We start from the raw sequence: 26,840 nt of genomic DNA, 5'->3' as shown, positions 1-26,840 counted from the left end.
CTTTGGAGGGGATCAAATTATCTTTTACTCTAAAACTGCCACAGAATTTAAAACCCCTGGACGTTCAATCTCTACATGGGGATGTGAGTGATCTAAGTATCATTCCAAGGGATAAATGGTGGCTCCTAAGTCTTTTCCCAGACCTGAGATTTGCTTGGGCCAAGGGTACAGAAAGAATACATGGTCCCTGAAATCTGGGGAGGATGAGAGGAGCAGGTAACAGTCTGTGTCCCAGAGAGGGGAGTCATGCAGAAAAGAGGGCCAGGAGGGGGAAGCCACCTGGCTGTGAGAATAGACTTCTCTTAATTGACAGAGAGGATGCCAATAATAATAATAACAATAATAATAATAAACACATTATAGATGCTTCTCCAATGATAGTACAGAGTATTTCATTCTATCAACCACTCTTATGTAGCTGCAACACCAGCCTACCAGAACATTTACATCTGAAGTACCAACCTCAAACTGTAAAAGCAGGAATAAATCTATCAAAAGTTTTCATTAATTTGGAATCAGTATGTTGGAATGTGTGGTGATTTGAAGGAGGGCAAGGCAGATGCTCCCCTTTGCTTGGCAAACTGCCTCTTCATTGATAATGCAAATTGTGACTGCAAACAGCATCTCTGGGGGACGTTTAAAGTGCTTAAGGGAACACATAGCGTACTTCAGAAGCGTTCCTTTTATATGCAATTAGTCTGTTCATGACACATCATTCTTATCTATTCATTAAAGTAAGTCCCTGGCTTAGTTGGAGGTATTTTGTGGATTTACGGATTCAGAGAAGCACAGAACTTGAGAGAGTCTAAAGGTCATCCAGTTCACGACCCCACTGGGGTCACTCCTCTCTCCAACCTCCACACCTGGGCTACTATCCTCCCCAGTCCTGTCCAGTGAAAGGCCACTCTTGACCTCCGCTGGCTGACCTTGGAAAGATCATGATCTCTGGAGCTGGGGGGACCTGCATTCAATCCCCACTTACTCCTTTACTCAGTCCTTTACTCCAGCCTCGGTTTCCCCAGGAAGATTGTATGCACAGGGGCTGGTCTCAAAAATATAAACAGAAAGTAGATTCACAGTTGCCCTGGGGGTGGGAAGGGGAAGTTACTACAAATGGACAAGAGATTTCTCTTTGGTAGGATGGAAAAGTTTTACATTGTGATGGTGATGGTGTTTGAGATTGTTTGAGATTGTCTGACAACTCTGGAAATTAACTGGAAGTCGGTGAATTGTAGACTCAGATGTAAATCATGCCTCAATAAAGCTGTTTAAAAATATGAGATATAAAAAACACACAGATTTTTTTGCTTGTGTGTGGCTCCTCTTCTTTTTTTAAAATTTTTTATTATACTTGATTTACAATATTCTGTCAATTTCTGCTGTATGACAAAGTGACCCAGTTTTAAATATATATATATAGACATTCCTATACATATATTACACATTATACATATAAGAATGTATACATTCTTATACATATACACACACACACACACACATATATATATATATTCTTTTTCTTGTAATATCTTCCATTATGTTCCATCACAAGTGACTGGATATAGTTCCCTATGCTATACAGTAGGACCACGTTGCTTATCAGGGATTTTTTTTTTTTTTTTTTTTTTTAGTTACCAAAAAAAACCCCCAAATACTAAGCACAGTATATATAAAATAAAAGCTAATTTGGGATGTTGTGGGAGAAAGCATATATGGTTAAAAACAGAGTTTTAGAAAAGCTTCTGCTTTGTACCCTCAAGAAAATTAACGAAAAATGGTCTGGTCTTTACAAAAGATAAAGACCATAAGACAGCCTGAAAAAAGAATATAGTTCCACCACCCTTAAAAGAAATCTGTGAGACCAATGTGTTTAAAAATTCAGAATTTTTTGAATTTTAGAAAGTTAATATGAGGCATCTTCCATAAATTACATAACACTCCCAACAGGGTATGTGGCAGCATCTCATAATTAAACACATTAATATTTCTTTAACAAAATGTATGAATATTCATACTATGTAGGATAAATACAAGACTATAAATAAACTCATGTCAGTTCCGCCCAGTTTTGCCAGCCAGGGAGTTTGCCACAAACTTCAGAAAAATCTTGGCTTTGTCAGACTCTCAGGATTTCAGGAATGGGGGCCTGGGGCTGTGGTTACCGTCATCACACTGCACATGACCTGGTCCACCACAGGTGGATACTTTAGTGACTGTGACTCTCCTCTCACTGTATGTCTCCATGTCTTATCCCCAGACTGTGGCAGTCTTTCCCAAGGGAGACCAAGCTTGGGGACTGACCGGGATTTTTTGCCCTTACTGAGCTTAGATGAGAGTCAGGTACTGAAAAAAAATAGGCTAAACTGGAAAATTTTAAGGGAAAATACTGTTGAGGATGGGGTGGAGGGAGAAAGAAGGACCACATTGTTTTCACTCAAGATAAAGGGTGGAAAGCATATTCTTCAAAACTAGCACAAAAGCACAGGAAGCAGAAAAATGAACAGTTCCAGACTGATTCATGAGTAGGTGCTGCATTATTCATTGAGCTTGTTTATTTATTTCACAGTTACCTTGCAGACATTTAGGAAACCTTGCAAAGGACATACCACCTGCTCTCCTCCACCTGTGACCCACTGAGTCATCCCATCCTCCTACTCCCATAGAGGGACCCTGGGTCAGCTGGCGTCCAGGGTGCAAAGCACCACAACAAAAAGGGCGAGACTTTCCTCTCAGTCTGGTGACAGTGATGTGACAGTCCACCATGGCTAGGCAGACCCCAACCTATGATTCCTTCCCACTAGATTCCAAATTTCCCTGTGAATCAGTATTTTATTTCCAGAGCCTAGCAAGCTTAGCAATATACACAGGCTGATTAACTGAACAGATGAAAGAATAAATTGGGGAGTTCCCGTCATGGCTAAACAGAAACGAATCTGACTAGCATCCATGAGGTTCGATCCCTTGCTTGGTGGGTTAAGGATCCAGTGCTGCCCTGAGCTATTGCGAAGGTTGCAGATGCGGCTCGGATCCCCTGTTGCTATGGCTGTGGTGTAGTCCTGCAGCTACAACTCCAATTCGACCCCTAGCCTGGGAACCTCCACATGCCGTGGGTGTGGCCCTAAAAAAGACAAAAAGATGAAAGAAAGAAAGAAAGAAAGAAAGAAAGAAAGAAAGAAAGAAAGAAAGAAGGAAAGAAAGAAAAAGAAAGAAAGAAAGAAAGAAAGAAAGAAAGAAAGAAAGAGAAAAGAAAAAATAAATTGAATGTCCAATAAAAGCAGTTTGATAGTTGACCCGTTTGCAAAGACAGCTCACTCTTGCCCTAGGATCAAGAAAGAATTCATGGGAAGGATGCTAATCTCTTGGTTCTCCTCATACTACCCCAAACAACAGGTTGCTTTTGGGGGGGGGGGCATACCCAAGGCATGTGGTGGTCAGGAATCAAACATGCATTGCCACAGCAACCCGAGCTGCTGCCATCAGATCCTTAACCCACTGTGCCACAGTAGGAACTCCCAACGATACATTCTCCTAAGCACCTGCTTCTACTTGTGGATATCCAGGTTTAGCTTGGGGAGGTGAGCTGACTAGGGGCATGAGGGAAACAGTACACACGCACCCTAAACAATGAATGCAGCTTCTTCATACTCAACTCTCATCCAAGGAATCATTAAGCATGGGCAAGCCTAGAACAGAATGTGTATTTTTATCTTCCCCATCACACTGACCAAGTTCACCGAGTTACAGGGCAAGGCAGCTCCCCCTTTTCTATGTGGGAGGGGCTTAGAAACTGAGGTGGGCAGGCATGGACTTGTGTTGGTGCTAAATTTCCACAGCCAAAAAACAATATGTACTTAGACTGCGTATTTATCTGGGTTGTTTTGAAGACACTGAGGAGATTCCCAAGGTTCGGGCCTCCCCAGCCAGCTCGTAGCCAACCACTTCAGAGAAACACAGCCTACTCCACTCACAGGCCAAAGAGAATAGGATAAATCATTACTCCAAAGGATCAGCTTTTTTCCTTGGCACTGTATTTACCTTACCAGCATGTCTCTCCCTTTACCCCCACCCAAAATCAATTCCATCAATTTACAAAGTCAGACTCTCAGATCCAGATGGGACCTTTAAGACTAACAGACCACCCAGGTGGTTTTAATCCCCACTCTGATGTAAACTCCAGGTGCAGGAAACAAGGAAGGCAATTTTAGGGAGTTCCTAATATGTGCCTGGCATTTTATGCAGATGCAAGCACTTTGTTTACACGAGTTCATATCCATATAACGATGTTCCCTCCTTTCCACATACAAGGAAGCTGGGACACACTGAGCAACTCACACATGGTTGACAGCTGATGAGTCAGAGTGAGATACAAACCTGGAGAAATGCTGAAGTCAGTGCTCTTCCCAAAATCTGTGCTGCTTCCATCCACTGTAAGGAAATCCTTCTTGGTGGTGATTAGACATTGGTGTCCTTGTGCCTTTCTGCCACTTTGTCAGGCCCTAGGAGGCCTCGGAGCTCAGGACTAATGGCTGCTGCTCAGCCGACCCCTCAGAAAGGTGAACAGGTATCTCAGGTCCACCCAATTCCTTAGAGCCACACCCCTTCCGCTGCTGCCCCAGGGCCAGGTGCCTCCCATCATGGCCCTCCTCCGCCTGCAGGGTGAGTGAGGCTGCAAGGGAAGAGAGCCACAAGGTATGTGGTTCATTATGTGGTGATTGCAGAAGATTGGAAGAAAAGGGCTTTGTCTTTCGAGACCTCTGAATCTGAAGCCCAGAACTGAGAAAGCTGCTGTGTCTGTCCCTCTAACACCCTGGGAGACAAGCATACACATGCTCACAGGATGGATTGAGAACAGCCCCTCCCCTCTCTGCTCACCCACGATGCCTATCTTTACAGCCTCTTATCTTCTTCTTTTTTTTTTTTTTTTTTTTTGCTTTTTAGAGCTGTACCTGTGGCTTATAGAAGTTCCCAGGCTAGGGGAGAGACAGATCAAGATGACAGAGAAGTAATACGTCACACTCAACTGCTCCCACAAACACATCAAAAAAACACATCTACATGTAGAATGATTCACACAGAACATCTACTGAATGCTGGAAGAACTTAAACCTCCAAAAAGGGCAAGAAACCCTCCACATAACTGGGTACAACAAAAGAAAAAAAAAAAAGAGAAAAAGAATCAGGATGGGGCTAGCACTCCTTAGAGGGAGCTGTTAAAAAGAAAAGGAACCCACACCCTGGGAAGTCACCTAACGGACAGGGAGATCAGCCAAGATGAAGGGACCTCAAAGTTGCTAAGAAAAGCACAGCAACTGACTGAGCAGGGCAAAGCAGAGTGAGAGCCGCACAGGTCATCTGTGCCACCCCCTGGGACACCACAGCCTAAGATGCTCGAGCGGGGGCTGGGCACAGAGACTCATGCTCGGGAGGCCAGGTCCAGAGAGAGGACTAAGGTTGGCTGTGGGGAGACAGCCTGAGGGGCCTAGGGAATGGTGTTCCACGGGCTGGGGAGCAGAATGCCATGGCCAAGGGAAGCTGGAGGAGGCTGGGCCCACAGGAGAAGTAAGGCACCATTGTTGGGGAGGGCAAGAGGTGGGGGGTGGACCACCATTGGAATCTCTGTCTTTGCATATGTGTGGGCTCTCTGAGGATGGGGTGCCTCTAGTGCAGGCTACGGGTGGTAAGAAGCCACTTTCTTGGGCTATGGGAGACCAGGCGCCTGTTGTGCAAGCTATGGGTGGCCCCGTCATCTTCTGTGTAGGCTAAGGTCAGCAGAGGTGCCAAACATAATAGGGCCCCTCCTGCGTGATCTACAGGTGGTGGGGACAAACAACAGTCATCTCAGAAATCAGAGGGAGGTGTGGTCTGCCACCACCAGGGATCTGTGAACAGGCTCCACCTTTGGCCCCAGTCACCTCAGAGGTTGGTGAAAAAGAAGGCACTGCAATTGAGCATCACCCATTGTTGCTCTCACTCCCCAAGAACACACCTGCCCTGCTGCTGCCACTGCCAAAATCTCCAGGCAGCACCCACACATGACTGATCACTTCACAGGACCCTGCAACTAGGAGCAGCCTGTGCAGCACCTCCTGCATGGGCTAAGCAGGACCAGGTGCTTCTTGCATGGTCTACAGGTGGCAGAGGCAAGCCACCACAGTTATCTCTGACTCCAGGAATGGGCATGGCCCACCACCATTAGGGGTCAATGAACAGGCACCACTTGTGACCCCAATCACCTCATAGGGCACCAAAGAGGAGGGCATTGTGACTGAACACCACCCATTGTTGCTCTCACTCCCCTGGGAACTCACACACCCTACCACTGCCAAATGCTCTGGGCACCTCCTAAATCTGCCTGAGGCTCATTTCTTCTTCCCAGGGCCCTGCACTACCCTCCTGAAGGTCCTTGCTACTGTCAAGAGCACAGCCACCAGACATTGACTACTAGCCCTGCCCATTGCCTCCTTCTCCCTAGAAACACACTCAGGGGGATAAGAGCCTGCTCATACCAAAGAAAGAGATAGCAAATATCCAAACTCCCATGCCAAAAATAAAGAGTAACTCCCTACAAAACACAAAGGGGCACTCCTGCATAGAAATAGCTCTCCCAGAATACAGTAGCTGGTTTCCCTAAACTCACAGAAAAAAAATACATATATAAGTGAAATGAAGAAGCTCAGGAACCATTCCCAGTTAAAAGAAAAGACGAATTCACCTGAAGCAGCAAACAATGAAAGAGACCTCTGCAATCTAATAGACACTGACTTCAAAAGGGACATAGTGAAAATACTGAAAGAATTAAGGGTGAATATGAAGGAATTGAGAGTGGATATAAAGAGTAATACAGATTATTTTAGAAAGGAACTAAAAAATATAAGGAGGAGCCAAGAAGAATTAGAAAAATCATTTGTGGAGATGCAAACTGAGTTAAAGGCACTACAGAGCAGAATGAATGAATGCAGAGGAACGAATTAGTGACTCAGAAGATAGACTAATGGAAATCATCCAATCAGGACAGCAGACTGAAAACCAAATGAAAAAACATTAAAGTAATAGAAGAGATCTATGGGATAATGTATAGGAGGCCAATCTATGCATAATAGGAATTCCAGAAGAAGAAAAAGGGGATTGAAAATATATTGAATAAATTATGTCTGAAAACTTTCTAATCTAAAGGAAACTGATATCAAGATATAGGAATCACAGAGTGCCCCAAACAAGTTGAACCCAAACAGGCCCACACCAAGACATATTATAATAAAAATGGCAGACGTTAAAGACAGGATTCTAAAGGCAGCAAGAAAAACACAAAGCATTAATTATAAAGGAATCCCCATAGAATTACCAGCTGATTTCTCTACAAAAACACTACAGGCCAGAAGAGAGTGGCAAGATAGACTCAAAGTTCTGAAAGGGAAAATCTTGCAGCCTAGAATTCTCTACCTATTAAGAATATCATTTAAAATAGAAGAAGAAATAAAGAATTTCTCCAACAAACAAAAGCTAAAAGAGTATAGCAATACTACACCCATACAAAAAGGAATACTGAAAGGGCTTCTCTAAATTAAAAAGAAGTAAGAAATAGGATGGAGGAAATAACAATTTGAAAGCAATCACTTAAATAAGCCAGTGTGCAGATCTAAAGGGAAAAAGAAAACCTATTGTAAAAGTGAGGATAAACACAAGTAACAGCAAAAGGAAAACCATGAAAATGTTAAAAAAAAAATTGAAAAAAAAAAAAGGACTTAAAAGTCATAGAATCCGGGGAAAGAAAGTAAGAAAATCTAGATGCTTTTTTTATAATGTGTTTGAGCCTATATGATTATCAGGCTAAAGCAAGCAGGTATAGGAAGGGGTTAACATCCTTGAAAAACAGAGCAACCACAAATCAAAACCAAACATTACATTCACAAAACTAAAAAGGAAAGTACACAAGCATACAATAAAAGGAAATCATCCAACCAAAAAAAGGAACAAAGGAGAAACATACAATCAACTGGAAAACAAGGTTTAAAATGGCAATAAATACATATTTATCAATAATTACCTCAAATGTCAATGGACTGAATGCTCCAATCAAAAAACACAGAGTGGCAGATTGGATAAAAAATCAAGAGCCTACCATATGCTGTCTACAAGAGACTCACCTTAGGGCAAAGAACACATACAAATTGAAAGTGAGAGAATGGGAAAAGGTATTTCACGCCAATGGACAAGACAGGAAAGCAGGAGTTGCAATACTCATATCAGATAAAACAGATTTTAAAATGAATGCCATGGAGTTCCCGTCATGGCGCAGTGGTTAATGAATCTGACTAGGAACAATGAGGTTGTGGGTTTGATCCCTGCCCTTGCTCAGTGGGTTAATGATCTGGCATTGCCGTGAGCTGGGGTGTAGGTTGCAGACGTGGCTCAGATCCTGAGTTGCTGTGGCTCTGGCGTAGGATGGCAGCTACAGCTCCGATTCGACCCCTACCCTGGGAACCTCCATATGCTGTGAGAGCGGCCCAAGAAATGGCAAAAAGACAAAATAAAAAAATAAAATGAATGCCATAAAGAAAGACAAAGAAGGGAGTTCCCATTGTGGTACAGCAGAAACGAATCTGACTAGTAACCATGAGGTTGCGGGTTCAATCCCTGGTCTTGCTCAGTGGGTTAAGAATCCGGCGTTGCCATGAGCTATGGTGTAGGTTTCAGACACGACTCACATCTGATGTTGCTGTGGCTATGGCATAGGCCAGCCGCTGTAACTCCAACTGGACCCCTAGCCTGGAAATCTCCATTTGCTGCTTGTGCGGCCCTAAAAAGCAAAAAGAAAGAAAGAAAGACAAAAAAGGACACTATTTAATGATAAACGGATCCATTCAAGAAGAGAATATTACAATCGTCAATATATATGCCCCTAATATAGGAGCACCCAGATACCTACAACACATGCTAACAGACATAAAAGGAGAAATTAATGGGAATACAATAATAGCAGGAGACTTTAACACACCACTCAAATCAACGGACAGACCCTCTAGACAGAAGATCAATAAGACGACATAGATACTAAATGACACAATAGAAAAGTTAGATTTATTGACATTTTCAGGACATTACATTAAAAAAAATCAAAATACACATTCTTTTCAAGTGCACATGGAACATTCTCAAGGACTGACCACATACTGGGGCGCAAAGCTAACCTCAACAAATTTAAGAGTATAGAAACTACTTCAAGTATCTCCTTTGACCACAATGGCATGAAACTAGAAATCAACCACAGGAAAAGAAATGAGAAAAAACTGACTACATGGAGACTAAACAACATGCTACTAAAAAACCAATGGATCAATGAGGAAATCAAAAAGGAAATTAAGAGATACCTGGAGACAAATGACAATGAAGACACAACCATACAAAATTCATGGGATGCCACAAAAGCAGTGCTTAGGGGGAGATTCATAGCGATATAGGCCTTCCTCAAGAAAAAGAAGAAAAATCTCAAATCGACAACTTAATCTACCACCTAAATGAATTGGAAAAAGAATAAACAAAACCTAAAGTCAGCAGAAGGAAGGAAATCATAAAGATCAGAGAGGAAATCAATAAAATAGAGATTCAAAAAACAACAGAAAAAAATCAATAAAACCAAGAGCTGGTTCTTTGAAAGGGTAAACAAAATTGACAAACCTCTTGCCAGACTCACTAAGAAGAGGAGAGAAAAAAACCCAAATAAACAAAATAAGAAATGAAAAAGGAGAAATCTCAATGGATACTGCAGAAATAGAAAATACCACAAGAGAATACTATGAACAATTATATGACAACAAATTTGACAATCTAGAAGAAAAGGACAAATTTCTAGAGACTTACAGCCAGCCAAAATTGAATCAAGAAGAAATAGATCAACTGAACATACCAACCACTAAAAATGAAATTGAATATGCAATAGAAACACTCCCTACAAATAAAAGTCCAGGACCAGATGGCTTCACAGGTGAATTCTACCAAACATACAAAGAAGAAATTATATACCCATCCTTCTTAAACTTTTCCAAAAGGTTGAAGAAGAATGAACACTCCCAAAGACATTCTGTGAAGTCACTATCACCCTAATACCAAAACCAAAGATACTACCAGAAAAGAAAATTATAGACTATTATCTTTGATGAATGTAGATGTAAAAATTCTCAACAAAATTTTAGCCAACTGAATTCAAAAACATATAAAAAAGATCATACACCACAACCAAGTGGGATTCATCCCAGGTGCACAAGAATGATTCAACATATGCAAATCAATCAACGTCATACACCACATTAACAAAAGAAAAGTCAAAAATCACATGATCCTCTCAACAGATGCAGAAAAAGCATCTGACAAACTCCAACATCCATTCATGATAAAAATTCTCACAAAAGTGGGTACAGAGGGAACATACCTTAACATAGTAAAAGCCATTTATGACAAAACCACAGCAAATATAATACTCAATGCAGAAAAGCTGAAAGCCTTCCCACTAAAATCTGGAACAAGACAAGAATGCCTACTCTCATCACTTTTATTCAACATGTTATTGGAAGTCCTAGCCACAGCAATCAGACAAACAGAAGAAATAAAATGTATCCAAACTGAAAGAGAAAAGGTAAAACTGTCACTGTATGCAGATGACATGATATTATATATAGAAATCCCTAAGGACTTCACACAAAAATTACTTGAATTAATCTACAAATTCAGCAAAGTAGCAGGATATAAGGTTAACATTCAGAAATCAGTTACATTTCTGTGTACTAACAATGAAATATTAGAAAAAGAATACAAAAATATATCTTTTAAAATCACATCCCCCCAAAATTAAATACCTAGGAATAAACCTGACCAAGGAGGTGAAAGACTTACTTGCTGAGAACTGTAAAACATTAACAAAGGAAATTAAAGAGGATTCAAAAAATGGAAAGATATTCCAGGCTCCTGGATTGGAAGAATTAGTATTGTAAAAATGGCCATATTACCCAAAGCAATCTATAGATTCAATGCAATCCCTATCAAATTAGCCATGACATTTTTCACAGAACTAGAACAAACAATCCAAAAATTTATATGGAACAGCAAAAGACCCAGAATTGCCAAAGTCATCCCGAGGAACAAAAACCAAGCAGGAGGCATAACTCTCCCAGACTTTAGGTAATATTACAAAGCTATAGTAATCAAGACAGTTTGGTACTGGTACCAAAACAGACATATGGACCAACAGAACAGAATAGAGAACCCAAAAATAAACCCAGACACCTACGGTCAATTAAACTTCGACAAAGGTGGCAAGAATATAAAGTGGAGAAGAGTCTTTTGAGAAAATGGTGCTGGGAAAACTGGACAGCTGCATGTAAATCAATGAAACTGGAACACACCCTCACACCATGCACAAAAATAAACTCAAAATGGCTTAAAGACGTAAATGTAAGACAAGACACCATCAAACTCCTAGAAAAGAACACAGGCAAAACATTCTCTGATATCCACCTTACAAATGTTTCCTCAGGTCAGGCTCCCAAAGAAACAGAAATAAAAGCAAAAATAAAACAATGGGACCTAATCAAACTTAAAAGCTTTTGTGCAGCAAAGGAAACCATTTAAAAAAAAACAAAAAACAAAAAGAACCTAAGGAATGGGAGAAAATAGTTTCAAACGATGCAACCGACAAGGGCTTAATTTCTAAAATATACAAACTATTTACACAACTGAACAGCAAAAAAAACCCAACAACCCAATTGAAAAATGGGCAAAAGACCTGAATAGACATTTCTCCAAAGAAGATATACAGATGGCCAACAGGCACATGAAGAAATTCTCAACATCACTGATTATTATAGAAATAAAAATCAAAACTACTGTCAGGGACCACCTCACACCTGTCAGAATGGCCATCATTAATAAGTCAACCAATAACAAACGCTGGAGAAGGTGTGGAGAAAAGAGTACCTTCCTATACTGCTGGTGGGAAGGTAAACTGGGTCAACCACTATGAAAAATAGTATGGAGATACCTTAGAAAACTAAATATAGAACTACCATATGACCCAGCAATCTCACCCTTGGGCATATATCCAGACAAAACTTTCCTTGAGAAAGATACATGCACCTATATGTTCACTGCAGCACTATTCACAATAGTCAAGACATGGAAACAACCTAAATGTCCATCAACAGATGAACAGATTAAGAAGATGTGGTATATTTACACAACGGAATACACTCAGCCATAAAAAAGAACAAAATAAGGCCATTTGCAGCAACACGGATGGAACTAGAGACTCTCACACTAAGTGAAGTAACTCAGAAAGAGAAAGACAAATACCATATATCATTTATATCTGGAATCTAATATATGGCACAAATGAACCTTTCCACAGAAAAGAAATTCATGGAGATGGAGAACAGACTTGTGGTTGCCAAGAGGGAGAGGGAGGAGTGGGATAGACTGAGAGTCTGGGGTTAATAGATGCAAACTATTGCATTTGGAGTGGATAAGCCATGAGATTTTGCTGTATAGCACTGGGAACTATATCTATTCACTTCTGATGGAATATGATGGAGGATAATGTGAGAAAAATAATGGGCCATTTTGCTGTACAGTAGAAACTGACAGAACACTGTAAACCAACTATAATGGAAAAAATAAAAACCATTAAAAAAAAAAAAAGTTCCCAGGCTGTGGGTGTAATTGGAGCTCCTGGCCTACACCACAGCCACAGCAGCACAGGATCTGAGCTGCGTCAGCCACCTATGCTACAGCTTCCAGCCAGGGATTGAACCTGTGTCTTCATTGATACTAGTTGGGTTCGTTACCACTGAGCCACGACAGGAACTCCCTTATATAAACACGACGGCCTCTTCCTTATATAAACCTTTCTCCTTCCTCCACACAGCATGACATTACAATCCCAGTGAACTGAGAACCTAAAAGTCTGGGTTCAGAATCTGGCTTTGCCACTCACTTGTGGGATGACCTCTGGTCAGTCACTGCAGCCTCTGGAGCCTCAGTCTCCTCACTTCTGTCAGAGGATTAGAATGACCTAGCACCCAGTGGTAACAATTAAATTAGAGGAGGAAGCACTCTGGAACCAGAAATGCTCTACACCATGAGGGCCATTTATTGAGGAGTGAGGGGAAAGGGAATTACCAGTAAAAAGAACTGCCTGTAACCCAAGGTTTATTGCAAAGTTTCTGCCTACATACATTCTCATGCGTTATCAGATATGGTGTTAGGAGCTGAAGGGATGTGGCCTGTAGCTTTCACTTACCTTTTAATAACAGGAGACAGAACAGGGCTGAGGACATTGTTTTGGGCGGCAGTGTTTAAAGACTTCCATTCATCGGGGCTGTGGCTCTGGGACCTTCAACAGAAAGGAAAGTTATTAAACATAAGCCATGCTACATCCATTTAATAAGTTATCATGCAGGCAGAGAAGATGACATTGCAGAATATTTAATGACATGAAAAGATGGTTCCAGTGTTTTTAAGTGAAATAAGCTGGTTATGAAATAGAATATAAATTATGATCCTTTCATAAACAATATAGGTTTACATAGGAGAGGCTATATCCTGGAGTGTTTGCCTCTGTTATCTCTACTTGGTAGAACTATGGGTGAATTTTATTTTTTCTGGCTTATTGGTACTTGGGTATTCTGCAATGAAGATTACTGCCTTTGCAATAAAAGATATTTAAATAAATAAACTCAAGCAAGTCCAAAATGACAAGTTCAATAAACTCTCATGTCCAGAGCACAGTGCTTGGCTCACTTACCCTCCTAGTTGTTCTTCTAGCAAACGCATGGCCATATTTCTTGTAAATAAACTACAACCTTCTGCATGGATTCTAAAAGACTCAAGCCCTACCTCAGCATTAGGTGAGAAATAAATCAACCCCTGGCTGTCCTGAAAACCACTGTCTGCAGACACTTTGCCATAGATGACTCAATGACCACAACAGGCTGGTTTTAAAGCCTGGTAGAAATGCCCAGCCATGTTTTATAATGCACATATGGATGATGAGAGTAAAGGCAATTAGTAATCATTCTTTATAATGCACATCTGTATACATGTACGTATATTTAGTAAATGATGAATTCACAGTGGCTCTTAATATGCATGTAATCTATACAGAATAGTGAAAATATGGTTTCATAGAAGGTCAGTGGACTGAGACCAAAATATTCATTCTGGTCATCTCTTGCAACCTGTTCAAGAGATGTGTCTCAGTTTACTCATCTGTGTAGGAACCATAGTTTGAACTGGTGGTATCAGCAAAAACCTAAAGAGACAGATCTGAGTCTGAATCCCAGCCACGTACTTTGGTGGTTGTGTTATTTAACTTCTTTTTTTGGGGGGGAGGTATTTTTAAAAATTGAAGTATAGTTAAATTACAATGTTTCCTTAGTTTCAAGTATGGTAAAGTGATTCAGTTATACACACATACATATATATGTATATTCTTTTTTAGATTATTTTTCATTATAGGTTATTACAAGATATTGAGTAGAGTTCCCTATGCTATACAGTAGGTTCTTGTATACCTATTTTATATACAGTAGTGTGTATATGTTAATCCCAAACTCCTGATTTATCTCCCCCCAATCCCGTTGGTAATCATAAATTCGTTTTCTAAATCTGAGTCTGTTTCTGATTTGCAAATAAATTCATTGTATCATTTCTAAATTCACATGTAAATGAAATCATGATATCTGTTTTTCTCTGATTTACAGTGCTTACATGTTGCTGCAAATGCATTATTTCATTCTTTTTATGGCTGAGTAATATTCCATTGCATATATGTACACATCTTCTTTATCCATTCATCTGTTGATAGACATTTAGGTTGCTTCCATGTCTTGGCTATTGTAAATAGTGTTGCTATGAACACTGGGGTGTATGTATCTTTGTGTTAGCTAACTTTGTGATCCTCAGTTTTCCTCTCTGCCTAAGGGGCAGTAACACTTCCCTCATGGAGTGTATGCTCAGCACACAGGAATTCTGCAAATGAAAAGGGGAAAGGCCTGGCAACTGCATCTTTCACTTGAGTGGAGAAGAGAATTTGGTTCCTTTGTATTTCCCCATTGAAGCTATGCAGAGCACCACAAATACATAATGTTGAGCATCAGCAACCAGGTGTTTGGCTCACCCTGAATGTACCTGCCATAAAAGGGTCTCATAGCTTCAGCAATGTCAAGCAACAACTTGCCCCAAAGATATGGGTTATCTTAGTAATAAAGCTTCCTCTTTCCATCAAAGAAACTTTGAAATGATGACAATTTTAGATAAAAATCTCCCTAAAATATATTTCCTAGTAATTACCCACTATCCTAGCTTCTTAAACTGAATAGACTGAGCTGCATATAACTTTCACTGATGTCTCCAGGCCTCACTATTATGCTGTGGGAGTGGCAGCTCTCTACCTGCCTTAAAGCTTGTATCCTCTCCCTTCCAAGGCTTTGGGATTTTTTTATTTTGCTGCTATTGTACCTGCCTTGAAAAGCAATCCTTCTCACCTTCTTGTTGCAATAAAATCAGTGCTATAGGATTATTGCTCTTTGAGAAATAAGAAGCAAATTTGGAGAGACAAAAAGAAGTCGTGAAGATAAGATCTCCTCGAGGTGTTTAATTGACAATGGATCACGGAGTGGAGAGAATGTGCTTCATAGGAATTGCATGGTAAATAAAAATCAAGAAGGATCAGATAAAAGTCTGCTGAAAGAATGGAAGTGTGTAGTTTGAGTTCAGTCGCTGTGTGGCACTTCCTTTCCAGAGACGCTCAGAAACCTTTTCTCTATACCTCTGGGATCAAGAGGGCTGAGGGAGCTGGGAAAATGACCTCCAGGTAAGAAAGGCCACCTACGTGCACTCACGCACACACACAGGCACAGCACACTCCATATGTGCGAGCATGCGTGCGCGCGCGTGTGCACACACACACACACACGGTGGGGGGGAGGGGACTGGATATCTATAGGGGTTAGCTCAACGAAATAAGCCCGTCTAACTCCTGTTGGCTTAAACAGGTCTTGTTTTAAATGATGCACTTTGAGATAACCTGCACTGAAGATCTGTGAACTGAATGTGTTAAAAGGGCTTGAGAAATCTACACCTGAGGGTAGTCAAATCCTTACTCTCATTTCCTATCTCTTTCAGCAGCAACTGCCTCAAATGCCCATGAAGAAACCTGCCTTTTCTCTCCCATACCACAGAACGCCTGCTAGCAAAGGAACAAATATGAAAACTTTAACAGCATCTCAAGAGTGTTCCCCCTTTGCTCCTCACCAACTACTGACAATCAATGTAAAAGTAATCCTAGTTTTTATTTGAAGCTATCTTGGCTTTAAAAGAACCTTCCAAAAAATGATTGATGCGATGAATTAAACCCATAGGTAACCCCTGAAATCTGCTTTGAATAGCAACAAATTCCTGACAATATCTTCAACGCCTGCAGCAACGAAATCTAATCTCTGAACTCCTAAAGGTCAAGATTTGCTGTCTGGTAGCACGGCTCAAGAGTAAATGCTCCCTAATGCTGCGCTAGGCGATTGCTTTGCACTCCAGACAATGTCAATTTTGTCCAAGTAGCTGCAGATGTGTCTAGCATTAAGTCAGAATGGTGTCAAGGGCCCTTCTTGAACACCGGCTGCTTCTCAGAGAGACTGGTCCTAAAGCCCTAGTCTATTACAGTCCATGCCCAAAAGGCAGGCGTTTAAGGCTCAAAGGAGGATGGAGAATAAAGCTGCATTAGATTTTTTAATGTTTCTGAGTCAGGAGACCCAGGGGAAGAAATTCTCTGGTGATCCAAATGTCCTTTCCTCTCCCCTCCCATCACCAATAGTCCTTTGGATTTCCTGATTAAGGTGCTGCCACAATAGCTATGAGGTCCTACCCTTGGGCTGCTTTCCTGATAAACCATCCATCACGACTCCAGCCCATTCTAGCTATGGGAAAGCTAAGATAGACTAATGAACCCATTAAATTAAGAAATGCGTAGGTTACAGGAAGTAATGTGCCAAGGGAAGGCATGAGACAGGGGGAAGGGAGAGCAGAGACTGAACCAACCTCTGAACAGAGTACTCAGTATAATGAAGTCTGCAAATACATTAGCTCCTCCATCCCCAGCCCTGCAAAGAAGACACATCCCCACCATCAATACGATTGTTTAGATTTTTTTTAAAAGCAAGAAAACATTACAATTGATTTGAAAGCATCCTTAAACTGGAAGATCTGAATGAAGGTATTTTGTTTTATTTAAATTGGTGTAAGCCAAATAATACTTCTCCTATTTCACTGAGAAAACCCATTCACCTGTCACTGGGGGGTAATCAATTTTTTATTCCTTTCCCTCTGTGTTCTCTTAATCCTCTGTTAGCCTTGAAACAAGCAAATGTCTACCTGGGGCAGGTTGCCATGAGTTCCCAGAGGATGCCTTTCCCGTCTACGGGGGAAACAGTTCTTAAGGCAGGAAAATGGGAATGCCGTTCCTTGTGTCAAACAAATGACTCTTTGTTGACGCATCCTACATTTTCACCTGGCAGCATCCCTGATCCAGGAGAAAGGAACATGCCACAAGGTTTTCCACCCTTTCCTGAGTCTCTTCCTTAGCAACAGATGAGCAACGAGGGGCAGAGGTTGGCATCCATTCGTTCTGGATCATCTCTGTCCAAAACCACAATGTATTCCACAGAGGAAATGTCATTTGTTCTGTGAAACTGACAAAGGGGGAAAGCCTGATTTCTCTGCCTCAGGAAACATGATGTTATGGAAAAGCCTGGGTTTGATTTTCTCTTTCACCTCGGTCCTGGTTGGATCATGTTTTTGACCCTCCTTTACTGCCAATAACTTGCAGTGGATGCCAAGTACCACCAAGGAGGAACATTAAATTAACCCAGGGTGGGAACTCCAGAATCCTGGCTGGTAACACAAATGAGTGGGGGGAGCAGGTGTACTACAGTAGTGATCAGTGGGACCCGTGGTGATTTATTCAGCTTTGAGCCAAGTGTGGCCATGTAGAAATATTTACCTGCAATGCTGGATCATTTAAGTTGTTTTTTAATGAGAGGAGAAATCTAGATTTTTATTATGGGCAAAATCTCCAGATTGTTGAATACCGAGTAGAGGCCAAACAAAATTCAGTTCCTACCTCATCTAGCCCTTGGGGTGTGATTTGTGAGTTCTGCTTTAGACCCATTTACAGTGCAACTCAAATGGGTAGTTATCCGATTAGATTTGAAGATGTTTGTTTGTTTGTTTGTTTTGGGTTTTTTTGCATTTTAGGGCTGCACATGCAGCACATACCCACCTTATACCATAACCACAGCCATGCCAAATCCAAGTTATGTCTGTGACCTACACCACAGCTCACAGCAACTCCAGATCCTTAACCCAATGAGCAAGGCCAGGGATCAAACCCTCATCCTTATGGATACTAGTCGGGTTTGTTACTGCTGAGCTGTAATGGGAACTCCTGATTGGAAGTTTTGATGGAGAGATTGAGCATGGTGGAGAGGCAGCATAAGGCCTGCCTATAATTGGGCCAGTTGAGGGAAAATCCCACCTGCATGACCACACAGGACTGCAGATTGAGCAGATCCCAGGACTGTACCTATGGGAGTGGGTTCAAAGGCTTCTTATTCTAAAAGTGGGGAATATGGGCACAGGTAGTGCCAAAAGACGTCTAAAACTAGGAAATGTAGCTAAAGAGCTTAAAAAAGGTGACTCATGAGTGCAGAAAGCCCAAAGTCTAACACCAAGGATGCTGCTATGTACTGAATAAGTGTCTACCCCCCCTCCCCCATTCATATGTTGAAGCTGGAATTCCCAGTGCAATGGTATTTGAAGGTAGGGCCTTTTAGAGGTAATTGGGTGGATCTGCACCAGGTCAGGGGGGCAGAGCCCCCTTGGAATTCGCTCTTTCTCCCCCCCCTCTCTCTTCTTCTCTCTCTCTCTCTCCCCTCTTCCCCTGTGCCATGTAAAGATACAAGAAAGCAGCCATGTGTAAACCAGAAAGAGGGCCCTCATGCTGTCACCCTGATCTCATACAACCAGGACTGTTGAGAATGAAACATCTGTTGTTTAAGCCACCCAGTCTATGAGATTCTGATACATCTGCCTGAACTGATTAGGACAGACACTAAGCAGGATTTATCACACCTGCCAACTACAACTGACTAGAGTGCCAGGCTACAGGGGGCAGTGGTGGGGTGGGGGGGAAGCAGGGAGGACAGTGCTAAGGAAGTGGTATCTCTAGGGCAGTGCCCTTGTCATCCATGGTCTGAAAGAGCCCAAGTTCAGAGGGCTTAGCAGACAGTTGGTTCTTGCTCAGGCAGGCCCGGTTTCCACTTCCACCACATAACTGTGACCCCTCAAAGTTACCCTGCTTCATATCTTTAAGTCATGTTTAGAGTGAGTCTATAGAATACATCGGAACTGGGCCTTGCACGGTGCATTTTGGAACAATAAAGAACATCTCCCACATTGGAAATAATCTAAAATACAGAGTCTAAAGTGAACGACTCAAATTCTGATTATGGAGAAAAATATCGAGGGATAACATATGTAAGGGTATATGGGCCCCAAAATTGGCCCTTAATATTTAAACACTAGAATCATGAGAGTCTTCTCCCCATTCTTTGGAAGCCCACTGAGGGGACACAGAAGGGCACTACTCACACACCCCTCCAGCACTGAGCAACTCACTCTGTAGCTGCTGGGAGTGGGGGATGCTGCTGACTCAGAGCTGAGGCCTCCCCACACCCACCTTCAGGCATGGAGCTGCCACTGGGCATGGCCCCCACTCAATGGCTGCTCAGAGGAATGCTTCCCTTACCTCAACCAGGACAACCCTGAAGGGCCATCCTCATTTCAAAACTCCCCTAAGATTGCCTGAAGCTGCTGCTACCCCATCTTCCTTCTCTCTTCATTCTGCACGTAAACCTCCAAAATGTTTCCTGGAAAACTGACATATGACATGGATCTCATTGAAATACAGGAGAATAATAGAATATCAAAGATGTTGTCTACTAATTTTCAATGATGTTCACACCAAAGGAATAAAATTGCAACTTTAGAGATGCGAAGACGATGTTATGTCAATTTTAGTGAAATACACTTCCATTTGTCAATAATATTCAGCTTTACCTATGCGTAGGGAATACATGTCATTTTAATTTACCTAAGATGCCTCTCTGTTAAGTTGAGGGACTCCTTCCCATTCCAGTCATGAGGTTTGAGGAGCAAGCACCCAAGTCCCTGGAGGCAGGAGGCAAGTGACCCTGGTCTGGCCAGTCCTGGTTCCCAACATCTGGTCTAAAGTGAAGAGTACAAGAGAAGAGCACATGGCCCAGACAGAGCCAATGAGAGTTGTTCCATGGAATTGAACAGTACACACTATGAAAGACAGGCCAGGTCTTCCTCTTACATCATAAACTATGATAATATAAGCCTGGAGCTGCCATTGGCCAGGTACCTCACTGCCCATCTACAGTAGAAGAGAATAAGGTGAACACAAAGAGAAAAGTAGAGCCAAGAGATGAAGCAATATGGAGAAGAAGACCAGGAGTTACCTTGTGGCACAGCAGGTTGCGGATCCAGCATTGTCACTGCAGCAGCTTAGGTTGCTGCTGTGACACGGGTTTGATGCCTGGCCCAGGAACTTCTATAATGCTGTGGGTAGAGCCAAAAAAAGAGACAGACAAAGAGAGTGAGAAAATCATACTGTCTGCTCCCTTAGATCCAAATGTGCTTGGGGTCAGAACTAATTTTAGACATCCTAGTCACATGAGCCAAAAATATTCCCCTTCATTTTGCTCAAGCAACATTGAGTTGGAATGTCCATCACTCGCAGCTGAAGGCGTTTTGACTAATTTGCTGCATGAATCATCCAGCAGGATACAGAGTAAAACAAAACCAGATAACCACCTTAAGGGCTAAGAGTGAAACAGAGGTCCCCAACAACAGAACCCAAGAGTTCTATCAAATCCAGCAGAGTCAGGCAGCCATGAAGCAAAGATGCATTCTGGGGAAGCTCTTTAAAAGCACAAACCTAGGCACAATAGAGACTAGAAAGCAGGCAGAAGTAAAATGATGTTTGCAGTGTAAGAAAATCACTGATGACCCACGAAAATAAAAACAAGTAGGATAATAAATACTGTGCCTGGTATTCTTGTTGAGGTGAGGTCAGGGGAGATGGAGAGGGGAGACCTGACATTTGCTCAAGCTGAGAAGGCCGATGGCAGTGAAGAAAGTTCCAGTCCAGGTGGGTAGTCTAGAGGAAGGGGCTCTCATAGTCAAGTTAATACAGAGCCTTCTGTGTCAACAAAGAAGTGGGTGGTAAGAGAGAGGCTTTATGGTTTACCCACATCCCTCAATTCATAAGCAGAGGCAGACTGGCTGTGAAGCTGACAGAAATTAAGCTTTTGTGTCCCTCAATTGCAAAAGTCCTGCCAAGGTCCTCTGGGGAGTTCTTGAGATTTGTTTATGTGGTCATATGTGTTTGCAAAATTTGCAACCATAAGCTATCTTAGCCATAGTTGATTTACAAGTGGCTTAAGACACTGTCTCTTTCTAACCTGATTGCCCCCCTTTCATACTGACCCTTGCGTTGGGTGGTGTTAAGTGGTAATGAGCATCTTTGGGATACAGCTAAGGGGAAGGTGAATTGGGGGATGCATTTTGATTAGGTTTGTTTATAATACTGTGTAGTTCAAGGTCTTTTCCATGTACAGTTACACCAGTATCACGTATAGACCTGGTATAGGAATGTCTTGCAGGCATATAACTACACAATTTGCTGGCTTATAAAAAGTGCAGGGCAAGAGGTACTAAAGCCATGTGACATCACAGATATATGAGTGAGGGGGCAGAAATGTATTCTGAAATGTATAGAGCCAGCATTCTTCCCAATAATCACATGTGGAAAATCATAAGAACAGGATCTAGTTCTCATCACTTCCTAATCAGAACAGAGGATGCATTGTCTGTCCACAATAAACTCAACAATTCAGGGGACATGATCACTACATTTTTCTAAAACTTTGGTAAGAATTGAATGACTTGGGGGAGTTCCTTCTGTAGTGCAGTGGGTTAAGGATCCAGTGTTGTCTCTGCAGTGACACGGGTTCCATCCCTGGCCCAGGGCAGTGGGTTAAGGATCCAGCATTGTGGCAGCTGTGGTTTGGATTAGATCCCTGACCCAGGATTACCCATACGCCGTGAGTACAGCCAAAAAAAAAAAAAAAACAAAGAATTATATGATTTGAAATATGTAAGAATCCTTGTATTTACAGGCACAAGCCTTTGGCAACACTACAAACAGGTGGTGCTTCTATTGAGAAGTTGTATGCTTTATGCATTTTCACAAAAACCTTGAATCCAGTCTTACATTTTCTGCATCTCTACAAAATACAACATGAAGATAACACAAAATTCATACATGTGCCCAGAATGAAGATTTTGATCATAAAATGGTAAATGCATATTATTTCAAAGAAAATTTAAGATTAGCGCTTGCTCAAGAAAACTTTAAATGTTCTGAAGCCTTACATTTCTTAAAGAAACTGAGTGATGTTTTTCCCCAATTTAAAACAATCCTAAAAATGTATGTGACATTACCAACAATTTGTGAAGGTGAAAAAAAAAAAAAAAGATTGTCACATTGGTCATAAGTGAAAATTTTTCAACCATATTAAAGGAAATAATCTTTGAGTTTTCTCTATAGAAAATATAAAAAAATTGTCATTGGAGAAGGCAATCAAAGTGTTCACAGCCAGAAAATATTGGGGAGGAAATTTTGGAAATATTGTAGAAGTAAGCCAAGCAGATAATTAATGTTGAACCTAATTAATGTTATTTTCTGTGTATCATTTTGTGATGCTTGTACATCATTTTAAAATTTATCACTTATTTTGATTTCTATTATCATTCTAAATAACTATACTCATTCATATCCAGTTTCACATCTGTAATTTTATATTTTTTTGCTAAGACCCCCATCCTATCCCCCAGATTATATGAGCATCAAGCCCTATGAAACCTGTTCCTAGGATTTGATTTCCTCCACTGGACAAGGGACAAAGTTCAGAAGGGAAGAAACTTTGAACCAGCCCTCCTGGTCCCACCCAGTGATTTCGGCAAAGCTTAAAAAAATTTTTTTCTTTTCTTTTTAGGTCCACACCTGCGACATAGAGAAATTCCCTGGCCAGAGGTCAAATCAGAGCTGCAGCCACTGCAATGTGGGATCCAAGCCACATCTGCTACAACACCAGATCCTCAACTCAATGAGCAAGGCCAGGGATTGAACCTGCATCCTCACAGATACTATATTGGGCTTAACTTGCTGAGCCACACAAAAACTCCAAAGCTTTAAATTTTTATTATCTGCATCCATAGCCATTTGAGTAGACTTTGAGCTTATTCAACAGACTCATTCCTTCCACAGCATCTTTCTACGGGCTTGCTGAAATCTACCAAGGCCCTGGAATTCCTTTACCAGGAGTTGGAGAAACTTATTTCTCTACAGTACAGCTTAAAATGCAAATGTTTGGCTTAATTAAATCATCAGTGTAATTAAATTCATTTTTCACTGGGTGCAAGGTGTCGGATGGGGAGCTGGGGTAGGAGATGGACCAAAGGATCAGAGGAAAGAGGGGAGAAGGTGAAGAGAGAAGAAGGAGTGGGGAGGAGGACTGAGAGTGAGTGCTTCCCTCCCACACCAACTTGGGGACATGGAGGGACTGAGAAATAGGGAATAACTTCACAGACTAACAAACTTGTCCCCTTGGGAGTTCCTGTTGTGGCTCAGTGGAAACGAATCTGACTAGCATCCATGAGGATGCAGATTTGATCCCTGGCCTTGCTCACTGGGTTAAGGATCTGGCTATGGTGTAGGCCATCAGCTACAGCTCCGATTCAACCCCTAGCCTGGCAACCCCCATATGCCATAGGTGTGGCCCTAAAAAGGCAAAAAAAAAAAAAAAAATTATCCCCTCATCTTCAGCACAGCCATGTCCAACAGGAGTTATCTGTCAAGGGATGCTGGTGTGTAGCTGCAGCGTAGGGAGCATAGTTGCATGATTTGCGAAGTGTTTTTGAGCACAGGCCCACATCCCATGAAGAAGATTTGTTCCCCAGGGATTCGTTAATCAAGGAGCACAGTGCAAACACCACTTCCTATGGGATGTTAATAGTGTTTGTAATCAAGAGAGAGCAAGAGAGCAGGGAATCATTGTTTAAGAGAGAGAGAAATTAGCTCACAGCTGCAAAAAAGAAAACTTGCCTTGATATAGAAAAGAGCCCTTCACTCACGAGTGAACCATACGCAACTTTCTTATGTAGCAACTGTGACATTTGAAAAGTAGATTCTGGAAGTTCCTGTCATGGCTCAGTGTAATGAATCCAACTAGGAACCATGAGAATATGGGTTTGATCCCTTGCCTCGCTCAGTGGGTTAAGGCTCCAGCATTGCCATGAGCTGTGGTGAAGGTCACAGACGTGGCTTGGATTCCACGTTGCTGTGGCTGTGGTGTAGGCCAGCAGCTGCAGCTCCAATTCAACCCCTGGCCTGGGAATTTCCACATGCAGCGGATTTGGCCCTAAAAAAAAAAAAGAAAGAAAAGAAAAGAAAAAAGAAAAGTAGATTCTGTACTTAACTAAAGAGTAAGTACTCTCTTTGATTTCCCAGGCTTCTTGTGTCAGGGTTTTCCTGGAATGATGGAGCAGGCTGTGCTATCTTATTCCAGGCTGAGAGTTGTTTAGCTGTTGATTTACACAAGTTGTTTGTGTTTGTGGATTTGTATACATGCAGGAGAAAGATGGAACTTTTAGGGTGATAGTGTGCCACCTGTCCCCACTCTCCAGGACTAGCTTTCAGTCCTAGAGGGGAGAGGTGAGGCCAGGTGTGGAGGGAGCTGGTTCTAGGAAAGGTGGTTAAGAGTCTGAGTCCCTATGGGGGCCTGGGAGACAAAGAACAGCACAGAGTTCAGTGAGGAGAAACCTCATGGGCTTGGGAGCATCTGGAAGTGGCGCCCTGGCCCAGAGGCTGGCCTTCTCCTGTGCATGCAGGCACCTGTGCTGGTAGCAGGTTGACTAGCAAAGAGTCAGAGGAGCAGAGCAGGTCAGGAGAGGACTTATAGGGACTGAGCAACAGCAGAATCACAAGCTGGAGGTCAAGCTGGCCTAGGAATCTCCTTGGCTTCATCTTCCTCAACACCCACTGTAATTAGATCTCACCATTCCGAAGACCAGAAAAAACAAGCTCTCCAAGGAACAGGAGAGAAGAGGCAGTGTGTCTCCCACACCTAAAACTAACCACCTGTGGTTCAGTTGGGGACAGGAGACACCTTGGCATGAAGGGCAGCCCAGAGCCACCTCATCATACAAATTACAAGGTAGGGAACTATCCGATATGAGACAATGGGGCCAGGGCTCTCAGAGCCTAAACACTGAGATGCAAAAGAGATACATTTTAAGAGGGGACTCTTCTCTAAGAGACCAGGCTGAGAAGCCAGCCCCAGCACCACTGACTTAACTCCCCACCCTGGCAGGGAGAAGAATTCCTGAGCCCTTGCTTCCCAAATGCTAACCCTACAACTCATTCTCCAAGACTAGGATTTCCAGTGAGTCTGTGCAATCAGACAGGGGTAACCCTGGGATTGTGCAGAGGACAAATCTCTTCCTTCTGTCCCCCGGTCTCCATTTTCTTGTAACACTGTTATGTCAATCAGAAGTCTTATGGTGACAAATGGTAAAAATTCACTGACATGGACTTTAGCCACAAAAATTGGTATGTGTGTGGGGGTGAGTAGCGGGGTGGAGATTTGCTCCTATCATTGAGATGTCCTGAGTTTTACTCATCTTTAGGCTTGGCTAAATCCAGAGGCTTCATGACTTCATCAGGACAATGTTTCAAGCTCTTGGTGGCTCTCTTCCATTGGGCCCAAATGGTGGCCAAAGTGGCCCCAGCAGTTCTACACTTTTAAGGACTTTAGAGTCTGCAGTTTCAGAAAGAGAGAGACTCTCTTTCCCTACATAGTAGCAAAACTAGCACAACAACTTCTTAATGGTCAGGCATTGGCTGTATGGCCATTTTTGAACCAATAACCATATCCAAGAGGATGGGATTGGCCATTTGGAAATGGGAATGGGGCCAACTCCATATAATCACATAGATTGAAGGGGGTATTGATTCCCCAATGGAAAACTGTTAAATGCTATCAAAACACGAAGGAAGAAAAGCTAGACAAACAAAAACAGATGTGTACTGTACTTATTATGCATTTAAGATCTAGTTTAAGTGATCAGAAAGGTCAGGCTTGAAGGGGACAGGAGTTATCAAACCTACTCACAATGGACATGTGAAAGAGAGAGGGAGCATTCCACCACTGTTTGGGGGCAGCAGAAAGAGTTAAATTATGGGCCAGCTGCATTCATTCAAGTCTCAGGTCTTCTATGGCTTCTGTTGGCAGCCACTTTCATTTTCAGCCCCACCCCTCTCCTCACTGGTTGTCTACACATGCCATGGGATATCTGTTCTGATCCTGACAATCAGGGTATCTTCCATGCTCATCATCACCTTCTAGCTAGGAATTCCCTGTCCTCTGTTCCCTGAACAGAGAGACAGTACTAGATTCTTCCAGGGGGAGCCACTGACTGGAGAAAGGATGGACACATGATACAAGAGTGGTCTGTCCATGGGCACCTCTGTCAGATGCTGTGGAGGCAACAGCAATTAACCAAACCATTCAGAATGGGACACTGGGAAGCTACCCAGGTCCTGCGGCAGCCTCCATTCTTGTTGGCTTTCTGTTTCCAGTATAAGTTCA

The 26,840-nt window shown here is 42.1% G+C and overlaps 1 long non-coding RNA gene across 1 annotated transcript in view; it reads right to left on the bottom strand.

Moving 5' to 3' along the window:
- LOC110260996 (uncharacterized) overlaps nt 1–26,840 on the bottom strand; it is a 625,553-nt gene that overhangs the window by 121,674 nt on the left and 477,039 nt on the right. Inside the window, exons 6-8 of the long non-coding RNA XR_014810176.1 lie at nt 20,586–20,685; nt 20,195–20,328; nt 13,289–13,381 (exon numbers count right to left, since the gene is read on the bottom strand). This is a non-coding gene — a long non-coding RNA (uncharacterized LOC110260996). The remainder of the gene's footprint in view (nt 1–13,288; nt 13,382–20,194; nt 20,329–20,585; nt 20,686–26,840) is intronic.

Source organism: Sus scrofa, chromosome 1, assembly GCF_054392235.1.
Source record: "Sus scrofa isolate SSC_HxYL_T2T_F1_AM1 chromosome 1, Sscrofa_HxYL_maternal_Yorkshire_Landrace_v2.0, whole genome shotgun sequence".
In the NCBI taxonomy this organism is placed as follows: Eukaryota; Metazoa; Chordata; class Mammalia; order Artiodactyla; family Suidae; genus Sus; species Sus scrofa.
Note: the sequence above shows the minus strand (reverse complement) of the source record. Positions and strands in the feature narration are given on the sequence as shown.